The 12,278-nt window shown below is 43.8% G+C and overlaps 1 protein-coding gene and 1 pseudogene across 7 annotated transcripts in view; one reads left to right on the top strand and one right to left on the bottom strand.

The window, feature by feature from the left end:
- Nkain2 (sodium/potassium transporting ATPase interacting 2) overlaps positions 1-12,278 on the top strand; it is a 927,662-nt gene that overhangs the window by 99,065 nt on the left and 816,319 nt on the right. The gene's annotated exons all lie outside the window — the stretch shown is intronic.
- On the bottom strand, positions 5,529-8,226 carry LOC106010668 (uncharacterized protein C1orf50 pseudogene; annotated as a pseudogene).

Genomic DNA, 12,278 nt, shown 5'->3' with positions numbered 1-12,278 from the left:
CTGTACTGACATGTATGGACTTTTTTCTCACCATATCTCCATAAACAATGCAGTATAACAACTATTTAGATAGGATTTACATTGTATTAATTACTGTAAGTAATCTAGAAAAGACGGCATATGGGAGGGTATGTGTAGGTTACAGGCAACACCACACCTTGTGTCAGGGAGATGTGAGCATTTCCGGAGTTGGTAATCTGCAGGTGTGGGGTACCAGTCCCCCATGGAGGCTGGGGAACAACTGGAGCTGATGCAGTTTTCAATGCTTTTGTCTCAAGGTTCACGACTGTTACTCTGTGGGCATTAACTCATCTTGGGAATTTTGACCTTTCAGTCTTCATTAGTCACCAGTCTAAATGTTTCTTCATTTTAATGATGATGAATTTATGTAGCAACTTAATTCCTTTTTATTTTCAAGAGAGTGTGTATTCACTAATCTATATATTCTTACTTGATAGACAAATAGTTAAAGTTTCTGAATTCCTTATCTATTGAAGAGTATTTTATTTGAAATTAATGCTATGCATATTCTAAGAATGAAATATCTATGGAAATGAGAATGGAAGAGCTATAAAGAGGCTATGAAAATCCTCACATGGATTTAGTCTTGTTCATGAATTATGAATTGTTGGAGGATGAACGATTTTACATACAACTATTCTACAGGGTTTTACCAAATTCTTGGTGCCTGTTGACTTTTGCAGAATTCTGTCCAGACCTAAAAGTCACATAGATATTAAATTTTATACTGATATTAAAGCTCCTTATAATTTTCAGCCTCCCCTTGTTGACTGCATAGTTCTAACATTTCACTGTATGCATCTTTTTTTTCATCTTGTATGGAGGAAAGAGGAACCCAAATTTTAAAATAATATATCACATCATAATCAATAGTGTCTGACTGAGGGGTGATGGGGCTCCCTTTTCTCAATATATGTGGAATTTTGTAGTACAGAAGATTCCAGCATTTATGTTATTTTCTCTACAAAATTTTAAAAATATTCTTCTAGGGAATTTGTATTGGATGATCCAGGAAGAGGTACTTAGGAGGTAATTAGAAAACCAATACTGAATTGAACTGGCACCTTCTTATTTTGCTGAAATGTAAAGGATAATTTACTTTTTAGTTGTTAATGTTGGAAAATTTACTGTGCTACAGTTAAAACTTAGTTCATTATGAATTTAAGATGGAATATATATCATTATTTTATGTATTGTAATTGGTTTATTCCTAGAATGCTCTTAGTTCCTTTCTGCAGTTAGTGCCTAACTATAGCAGCTTTATGGCTAAATTCCTGGGTTGTGGAACTGGAATATTTGAGGGTCTTCCTGGCTGGTGATGACAGTCAAGTTCCTTACTGTCCTTCATGCCTGAGAGTGAGGTTTGAAAGAGTAACTAACCCACAGAGTTAAAGGACTAACCAAGATATATATATATATAGATAGATAGATAGATAGATAGATAGATAGATAGATAGATAGATATAGATATATAGATATATCTCTCTCTATATAACAGCACTGTACTGTATTGTGTGAGACATTATTGTCACTTGGAGAAAACAACTTAATGATTTTACCCATGTAAATTTGGTACGGTTAAATCAAATTTTTAAAAAAGTAAATGATTCTGATAAAGACTGAAGATGTTTTGGTTTATACTACAGTGAGCATGGGTAACTTTTCACTGTCAGTTCTTTTGGGGAGGTAGAGGTTGCATTCACCATATCACTGTTCCATAAAGCTTTTATTGTGTTTAGCACATACATCTTATTTTTAATAACCACTCATGACAGGCAGATACATCCATGAAAACCTATCTGTAATACGAAGGAAAGAATTTGGTAAAGCGGGTAGCATGTTGACTATGAATATCAAGAATCTCCTAAAATATAAGCCATGTTTTAATGGTTTAAATAAATGCCTACTATTCGTTATGGTTTGGAGTACAGACTTTAAAACTTTCTTGTCAAAGGCATTTCCTTTCATTTAGCCCTGAACCGGAGAAATGTGCTTGCTCATTATTTAGGCCGTCGGGTAGATCCCATCTCTCATCTTCACAGTGCGAGAGTAAGCGACTGAATGCCAGACGTCTCCTGTAGGTCCAGCGGGTGCCCGTCATGGGGCAAGGCCCTTCCGTAGTTCAGTAGTGTAAGCTGCCCCTTTGTAGATTAATCTTACAGATTTGTGTGTAGAATAGCAGAGTGCTGAATCACTATCTGTGTGAATTAGTTACTTTGTTTCTGGTTTATTTATTTGTATTAGTCCAAGTTTGTCCTACATGGTGATTATACTTCTCAGTGGGAGTTGGTATGTGCACATAACACTTCTTAATTCTTTTTCTGTCCCTTCTCCTCCCTTCTCCCCTCCTGCCCTCCCTTGATCCCTTTTCTTTCTGCAAAAGATCTATGATCAATCTTGTTTTGCTCTTTGATTTATTTATATCTTGGATTTCTAATACAAGAGAAGCCATGCAACATTAAAGCTTATATGTCCAATTCATTTCACTTAGCACTAGGGTCTCCAGTCGCTGACTTATGTTGGCCTCGGAATGCTCATCTATGAAGTAGAATCTGTAGTGTGGTCAGAAATTTATGAAGTTGGGAGTTACATGCTTACAAAGCGACATTACTCTTTGGGACCCAGATTCCTCTACAGAACCCGTGTCTGCCCTGAGGGCTTCTGTTTGTAAACTGGAGCTCAGGGTCGCAGTGCAGCGGGAACAGAGCTGGAGCCAGGAAGCCCGGGGCCACTCCATTAAGCTCTGTGTTTCCTGTATTCATCGCTAAATAGCTTGGACCCAGCGATGTCTAAGGACCTACCTCACTCTAACTATGTAATTTTGTATTATCATTTTTTTTTTTTTGTACAAGAGATTGAACTCAGGTCCTTGCGCTTGCAGGGCAGATGACAGAACCACTGAGCTAAATTCCTGGCCCATTTTTGTATTATCATCTTAATGCTATGTAGGATTTATTTCCTGGATAAAAGAACAAAATGACAGAAACTTTCTTTTTTCTTCTACATCAATAACATATGAAACTAGGAGTTAATGTGTTATACTTGAAGATCTTTATCTAGCTATACTCAAAAGTGTAGATACACACACACACACATATATATCTGAGTGAATATTTGATTCCTTAAAATACAATTTTAATATTATTTTATAATTGAAAACTGTAGCTAATAACAAAAGAAAACAGATTTATGGACTGGAATATGAAATTTCAAGTACTTTTCATCCAGAATGGGACTTTCTTGAATTATCTAATTATTTGTCCAAGTGATTATCTTTATCTTTACAGATGCTAGGATGTGCTTGAAGTACTAATTTTCCTCATAAATGTAATGTACATGTGTTAACTGAGTGAGTGATTTGACTTGTGGAGGAAAGAAGTCAATTAGCTTGTATGTTGTTTTAAATTCATCGCTAAGATTGAATATAAAACATTGTGTTTAAATAATGTGTATTTAAGAAAAGGACCCTAGAGTCAAATCCCAAGTAAAAAGGCACAGGATCCAGAAACACCAGCAATATTATAGAAATACCCAAGAGCTAAAAAACAGTAGATTTGACTAGAACTGTTTTCAATTTGCACTTGCCTTTTGGCATCTGTTCAGACTCGCTTATGAACAGAGTTTGACTGATTTGGAAAGGGGGCTTAGTTTTTGTTTCTGAGCTGTGTGAAGCACTCTTGTCTATGGCCACTAGACCTCTGTTTCATTATATATTACACCACAAGTTGTCCTCTGTAAATTAAAAAATGTCATAAAGACTGCAGCTCGCCTGGGTAGAGTGGTGTATGAAGTACTTCTGAAATCATCGCTGACCCTGCTAGTAACCCCACTACCATAGCATGTCCGTGTCTCTTCCCACGTCTCCCACTGAGCCCTGTTCTCTGCCCCTCCCAAGTTCTTCTTTTCCTGTCCCCTCCAAACACTGGCATTTCACATGCCGTTCACCTGCCTGTCTGTCCAGGCTGCTATAACAAAATGCCATAGCTGGGTAGCTTACATAGTGACAGAAATTTATCTCTCACAGTTCTGGAGGTCAAGTCGAAGATCAAGGTACCAGCATTTTTTACCTTTGGCGAGGGCACACTTTCTGGTTTGTAAATGGTGCCTGTGTGGCTTGTCCTCCTGTGGTTGAAAGGGCCAGATGGCTCCCTCTGAGGTACCTGTGGCTCTAATCCTTTCACAAGGGCTCCATCCCCGTACTTCACCCCCACCTCCCAAAACCGCCACATTAGTGAGTGGGTTTCAGCATACTCAGGGGAGAGGACGCCGACCTGCAGACCATGGTGTCATCGTTCTCTTTGCTGTCTGCTCGCGTCTTGGGCGCACTCGGCTATAGCTACAGTGGTGTCGACCGCAGGCCCATGTATCTGTGCATATACAAGAATATGTTGACATTTGCTTCTTGGACATTTCTATCTAAATGATCCACATTTATCTCTAAGCACACTGTCGAAAATCTCACTCTTCACTTCCCCATCCTCCTACTGCAGTGTTTGTGCTCTCAGTTTTCTCAGCTAAAACTTTTGGGTATTTTCACTATTTCCCTCATCCTTACCCTCCACCCGATATGCTCTGCATTGCCTTTAGGAATATTGTCCAAATTTTGCCCCTTCATCCTTATTTTTACGATCACCCCTTTGTTTCCTTCTCTGAATGAGTAGCCTGCTAAAAGGATTCCTTCATCACTTTGACACACACAACCCACTCAGTTACACCCTTGCTGCTTAGGAAGTGTGTTTTGGGGCTTCATCTTTGAAGTCCTTCAGAATCTGACCGAAATCAATTTTGAACCTTCATTACCCCTACCCTACACACCTCATTTACCCTTTCCCGGACACCTCCTTTATCCTATTGTGGAAGAAACTGCTTCCAAAATCTGCTGTGCTCTTCAATTCTGGGCATAAGCCAAGACTCTCAATATTCTTTGCTGTTGAGAGGCGGGAAGATGATTAGATTCCTGGCTCTCGGGAAGAGCTCTCAGCTTATGGTGTAAGGCACTGGGTACATTTCCTTTCCCCCTCTCCCTTCCTACCCACTGGAACCTGAGGCAACCCAACCTTTTGACCATGGAGAGCAAGCAAGTAATCTTAGTTCCTCCGTGCTTTCTGGGAGTTACCAGCTTACATGAACCTTGGCTCTTTTGATGATTATATGGAAGTAAAAGTAATCTCTTTTTCTTTAAATCATTAAGTTCTTTGTAGTCCAATGCCTCTAAAATGTTGTTTCCCTGCTTCTTTCCCTCCCCTTTTTTCTTCCTTCTTAGACCCAAGAATTCATGGGTACTAAGCAAGTGCTCTACCCCTGAGATATACACCACCTCCTTCCCCCAGCCTTGATCAGAATTTTTAAATTTTTCATATTTGCAAAGTGGAGATAATCCCACAGCCTTATATTATTTAACCTGTCTCCAAGGACAGCAAAGATCTTTTCATAGATACATTTATCCTGTATTGTGATAAAAGAGAATGACTATTTCCAAGTTCAAACTGTTCCTTAGATCACTGGATATGTCGCACATCTCCATGGCTAGCTTCATGTGTTAGAATATAATGTAACACATCTTGAGAGATTAAAACAGAGAGTAGCATAAAGAAAATAGTTGCCTCCTTATCTCGTATCAGTCATAAACAATATATGGGTGGGGTAATAACTCTGTTCCATAAGATGCTGCCTCCGCCTGTCTTGTGATTGTGCCTCATATAGGTGTATGTCCTTGTCCACGTGGTGAAAATGGGCATCGGCACTACATTTCTCTCTCAGTCAGAGAGAGGGGAGATGGAAGTGGAGGGGCTGACCATTTACTTCTGTACCATCCCCACTGTTGAGAACATAGTTGTGTCCCCACACCTACCTACCAGGGAGGCTGGGCAATGTGGGAAATGCAGTCTTCAATTGTGAGAGGGCATGAGTTCAGTTAAAGCTTGGTTTACTCCATAATTAAAGGAAGAGTGAGATAATGAATACTGCAGGAGACACTAATGATACCGGACACCTTTTATGTCTTTATAAAAATCTAGATCTTTTCAAAACAGAAATCATATTCTTTCTTCTCAATATCCCTCTCCTATCATTTACCTGATTTTAGCAAACACCCACATCCACCTGGTCAACAAAGTAAAATATTATTTATATTTCCCATTCTTCGACATACATTTAACCTGTGGCATATCTTGTTGATCCTGTCTGATTAACAGCATACTCACTTTTACTTTTCCCCCCGCTGCAAACACAGCAGTCGAAGCCGTGTTCTGCACCTCTCCTCCAAGGACTGCAGCAGCTGTTTGAAATGAAGGACCTTTCACACTGCGTCCCTCTAATTCATCCTCTAAAGTGAGGTCTTTCTGAACTTCAAATATGATTATTTTATTCTCTGTGAAAAAAAGACCTTTGATAATTCCTCATAATCTATGAAATAAAGTCCAAAATCCTTGGCAGAATCCTCCATGGTTTTACCCTTTATTTTAGCATTTTTTCATCCTTATCATGTTTAATGTATATCAAAGCCCTATCCTAATTTTCTTTTTCTCTTTCTTTCTTTTTCTTTTTCCTTCCCTCCTTCCTCTTTCCCTCCTTTCTTCCTCTATCACTTTCTTTCTCCCTCCCTCCTTCCCTCCCTGTGTCCTCCCCTTGTGCCTGTCTGTCTGTTTTCTGTAAGGGGAGGCTTTTTTTTAATGCTATAAATGTAGTTAATTCTGCTGAACAAACAGGATATAAAAGATGGTCCTACAAGAACCCAGTCAGAATCAGAATTAGAATAAATTAGTCCAACAGCCCCTGTACAGTTCTTGAATTATTCTGGTCAAAATGACTTTCAATCTATAATAACTCATAATCAACAGGTTGGCTATTTTCCTTGTTTCGTACTGCCACTGCTCTACATTCTCTTGCACAATATCGTAAGTTGACATTTAGCGGATTTGCTCTGCTTGGGTAGCTGAACTCAGGATCTCTCCCTCAATGAGGCTACAGAGCAAAGTCATGCAACAGTTTGTGGCAGCCTTCTGTACCTCTTCCAATTCTAAAACTGTGTCAGTTTAGAAGGGACCTTCCCAAGTACGGCCTCTGCTGCTGCCTCTGATTCTCCAGTCACTCTCACTATGAGAATGGGCAGAAAGGCAAGCCAGACCTGAGCGGCAGCAGACACTCCAGAACCACCACACACTCTTATGTAGCCATTTATATTCTTTCCTTTTAATCATCCCCAGTGTCCAACATTCTGGTTACCAGATGAATCTGAAGCTGGAGGTGCACCAGTTGTGAGGAAGCTCAACCCTAATGTGAAACAAAACTGAAAGGAGGTCCTGTGGAAAATGATCCACTGAGCTTTCTGTGGGAAGAAGAGTCTTCTTTAACACTTTGGGTTAAGATGAAGAAGGAAAGTTGACTGGCCAGTCCTCTGAAACTGACTGGCTGGGTATCAGTGGGCCTGAGAGGATCCCCCAAAGTGCTTCCATTCCTTATCATCTTAACTAAAAGCAATAACAGCAAGAAGATTTGCATTCACAGGGCGTCATCCCAAGATTCAACTGCGTGTCCCAGTTCTCATGACTGCTTCCACCAAGTTAGAGAATAAGACCAACAAGGAGGTGGTCAGCCCCTTGTGAGAGCTGCTGGTCAGAGTCCACCCTCAGCGACTCAGTCCCTGGAAATGGGTTCAGTGCATGGCGCCAGGGCCACTGGCTGGTTTAGCAGCGGGTCCACTATGCTGATGTTAGCCTCTTGCTTCTCATTGTCCTCGTATAGAGTCCAGGATAAATCATGCTGTGGTTTGTAGGCACCAAGGGAGTCATGTGGACAACTTACTCCCCGTTCCTTTGGAGAAATGATGGAAAAGTCTCGCTGGCCACTCTCCCGTTGATAAAGACAATAAATACTGCCACGTTTTTTCACCATGTTACAAGCTATGTGGTGCAAGTCAGCCTCTCTGTGGGCGTCCTCCAGAACCTTTCTGGCTTGTTCTTGCAAATGTTGGACTTGTTCAGCTATGACCCACAACTTGCTGGTGGCATTTGCTCGGATGAATTCATCAGCCTACTGCACCTGCTCTGCGAGCGCCACAGGTCCCGCGGTCTCGACCCAGTGGGTGTGGTAGGGGCTGACCCGGGCCAGGCCGCCGGCCGGCGTACGCTCCACCAGGGCTCCTCCCTGACCAGGCACTGTGGGAACTCCTCGACTTCCCACAACTCCCTCTGCCTGCTCGGGCCCTCAGCGCCCTCCCTGACAGCACCTGGCCCCAAGCCGTGCAGGCCAGAAGGCGTGCGTGCGTGCGTGCGAAGGCCAAGGGGAGGCTTTTGAGGTGAGGGATGTGTCCTGGGAAGGGACTGGGTAAGAAGGATGTAAGGTCAGGAGAGTGGGGTGGAAGTGGAAGGATGCAGATCGCTCCGAGCCCGGACCTGGGCCCTGAGGTCCTTGAAGGCCGCGGGGCGTCACGCAGAAGGAAGGACACACTGCCTGAATCCCCGCACGCCCCAGGTTGAGCAGGACTGCCCGAGCCCAGAAGGGCTGCCCTGAGATCCACCCTTGGGGCAAGCGGTCCCTTCCCGCAGAGCCTCCAGGACCCCGCGGAGATGCCGAGTCCTCCCTGCGAGCCCCAGGCCACGCCGAGCTCCTGGGCTGTGCAGAGCTCCGGCCGCGGGGACCCGCCTGGCCTGCCGCTCCCTGAGCCTCGCAGACCCGGAGGCCAGGGCCCTGCCGAGCTGCGGGCCCCTCCAGCCCGGTGACCCTCAGGCAGCAGAGGCGATGGCCGGGCCAGGACGAGGAGCGAGTGTGGCAGAGCCGGTGGCCCGGAACCTGAAAGGTCAGCTGGGACGGCCTGCGTCTCCGCCCTTCCGCTCCAGCGTGCCGCCCCGCCCGTTCTCCTCCCGCGTGGCCTCAGCCTTCGCTGCGCGGACCGCGTGAGGCCTTCCAGCTCCAGCTCCAGCTCCAGCTCCTCCTCCTCCTCCTCCCCTGCCCCGTCCTTCTGGGAGCTGGGCCCCAGCGTCACCGGTGGAGGTCACTCTCGTCGCTCCACCTCCAGCCTCGTGCCTCCTTCCCTGCTGCCGGCCGCTCCCCTCTCGCCAGCTCTCGGGATTCTCTCCAGCGTGGGAGGCGCCTCTGCTCCACCCCGGGTGCTGAGGCCTTTGCTCGAGAACTCCCTGTCCGGTTTGCTCACTGGTCTGCTGAGAAACGCTTTGCTACCTTTGGTCCCGGATTTTCTCCCCCAGAAAGCACGTTCCTTGGTATCCCTGGTGGACAGCATCTTCCAAGGCCCGTCTCAGCATTGTCATTTTAGGAAGACTTCTGGCTTTTGCGTGTGTCTGGGGCTGACCGCTCAGTCACTGATGCCTGCGCTGGGTTTATAGACGCGTTTGCAACCAGGATGAGCATATCTAACACCTGCGAGCCGTGGCGGCAGGAACGAGGTAAAGAACGCCAGCCCCTTTGCCCCTTTTCTTCCTCTTTCACAGTCTCTATTATACCTTTTCCTCCTTATTTACACTTTCAGTTTCTCACGCCAGAGAAACTATGCGGTATTTTCACATGTGTGTCCTGTTTATTTCACTTAAGAGTATCGCCTCAATGTGCATCCACTTAGCTAAAAATGTTTCTAATATCTCATTTTTTATGGCCGAGTAGTACTCAATGATGAATGTCATTATATTATATACCTAAAATGTACCAATGAAATTTAAAAAAGAATCCCCGCCCCATGGTGCTGAGGATGGAACCCACAGCTTCGCACGTGCCAGGCATGAGCGCCTCCACCGAGCTCACTCCCCAGTCCCTAAGGAAAGGACGCTCCACACTCTTGGTAATTTCCCAGCCGGCCCTGTTTTATTGGAAGGCGTGTGTGTCCCTCACTATAGCATATGGAGCACACCGGATATAATACTGGATACTGTGTAATATTAATGTAAATATGTGGCTCCTTCCTTTTTGACATTTGTTTATAGGTTTGTAACCTCAACTTCAGCAGAAAGTCCTCCTGAAACAATTCTGTACTTCCATCAGGTTGTCTCTGGAATCAACACGCTTCCTGGAATATAGTAGGCGGACAGTGAATCCTTCTTTATAGATCAAAGAATATACTCTTGGGTAATGATGGTAGCATGTGAATTAACCAAACAGGCTGGCAGTGCTTACTGAAATAGAGCATAGCTTACTCTATGACTTGCTGATTGCAGTTTTACCCTTGTGTCCAGCAGAAATGCATGAGCGTGTTCACCCAGAGTCGAATGATGGTGTCCCTGACGTTGTAACAGTCAAGGAATGGGGAAAACGCTCGATTTCTATCAGCAGTATAATAGCTACAGAAATTAAAGTATATTATTAATACAGCAAAACTTTGTATAGTAAATGATCATTCTTCCTCTGCGAGGGGGAAGAAATTGGTTTGTGGTCTCCAAAAAATTTTACACATCTTACATTCTATGCAGGAATTAGAAAGACATAGAACTCCACTTCATTTCTGTTTTTAGACTTTCTTATATTAGCTCAGGTCAAATAAAAATAAAACATTGCAAGCGTTTATATTCATGCCTAAATCAAGTTAAAATGCTAAGATACTTTCATGATCAGCAGCCTAGATGATAAATCCATTTTAAGGTATTTACACTTCCATTACTTTGATTATATTGCTGAACAAATAAATTTCCCAGCTGGCCCTGCTTTATTGGAAGGTGTGTGTGTCCCTCACTAGCATATGGAGTCTACCTGATATAAATACTTAGCACTTGAAATCTACAGGTGGGTGTCTGGGATTTCGTAGTGAAAATGTATTGCAAATAGAAAGCAATAATCACAATGGTTTCAGTCTACCTGACATTTTAAACCAAGATCAAGGTGCAATTTGCCGAAGTTCAAATGTCAGTCAAGCAACTCTTCTGTGATTCTAGTTATGATTGTCAACACTATTAAATCATTCCAGAGTATTAACTAATACTTTCAATAATACTTTCAAATAAAATGCAAATTAAGATAATCTTACTGATAATTAAGGATAGATTCTCAATTACTGGATATTTTAGAAGCAGTTTTTAGTCAGAAGTATTTGTGCAAATATTTTATTCATAACATCTTAAGTGTGGATTTAACCAGCATATATTTTGGGTTGAATTATTCACATGAGGTATTTAATCTACTTTTTTTTTTTTTTTTTTTTTGGCTTAAGAACCAAGTGGTCATATTTCTTGTTAAGGTTTAGGGACTAAGTTCAAGAATTAGAGTGAAGTTTGGGTGAGGGTTCTGGTGAAGGGTTTACCTTGTGGGCAATATTATGTCTAGACCTCTGGTTAGGGCTAGGGTAAGCTTGAGGGTAAGGCTGTGAAGCAGGTTTGAGTAGTTATTGTAGTGAGTTCCCGTAGGAAACTGGGGTCAAGTTAGGTTGAGACTTTTATGTTAATGTCAGGGTTTGGGTTAGGGCGAGGTCTATTAGGATTTGTTGATTGGTAATTTTAGAGCTAAGGTTTTGCTTAGTGGCTATGGCGTGTATTATTTTCATCACAGAGCGCGTTGATAATGAAATCACATTGGAATGTGACCAAACGTACTCTTAGGGTTAGGGACACTGTCAGGGTGAGGGTGAAGGTTAGGGTGATGTTGAGGATTGGGTTCAGTTTGAGGCTTAAGGTGAGAGTTGGTGATAGGGTAACGGTGAGTGTCGTGTTCAGTGTGAATATAAGTGTAAGAGTGAGGATCAACGTTAGGGGTAGGGTTGGTGTGTGGCTTTAGCGTCACAGTCATGGCTAAGGTAGAGAGTTAGGGTTTTCGGGTTAGGATTTATTGTCGGGATCAGAGCACCGAGGAGGTGAGCCTCTGGGCCTCAGTTACCCCCGCCCCCACCCCCCAGCGCCGAGGAGCAGAGCCTCGAGGGCCTCTGTAGCGGCGCCTCCGAGTGCAGGGAGTGAGACTGGGGCCACCATAGCATTGGCCCTAGCACTGAGGAGCAGAGACGCCCCTCCCCCCAGCACTGTGAGGTGAGCCTCTCGGGCCTCCGTACTACTGCCCCCGAGCTCCGAGGAGCAGAGCCCCGCTAGTGCCGAGGAGGTGAGCGGAGGTGAGTCGCGCTGGAGCCAGCAGCACCCTCTCCCCCACCCCCCCAACCCCCGCTCCAGCTCCAGAGGTTGTGCAGAGCCATTAGGGGTCGTACAGGACACTGTTCTGAGCTCCAGAAGGTAGAGCAGAGGTGAACAACAGAAAGAGGGCCTCTCTCAGGCTCCTTGATGAAAATCTATTTAATCTACTTTTTGGAAATTTTTTAATCTTTTGTAGGACTTATA

Source organism: Heterocephalus glaber, unplaced genomic scaffold (assembly GCF_053883595.1).
Source record: "Heterocephalus glaber isolate CG9 unplaced genomic scaffold, H.glaber_assembly_v1.0 deba00001550, whole genome shotgun sequence".
Classification (NCBI taxonomy): domain Eukaryota; kingdom Metazoa; phylum Chordata; class Mammalia; order Rodentia; family Bathyergidae; genus Heterocephalus; species Heterocephalus glaber.
The sequence above is the reverse complement of the archived record's forward strand: the minus strand, read 5'-3'. Positions and strand labels throughout refer to the sequence as shown.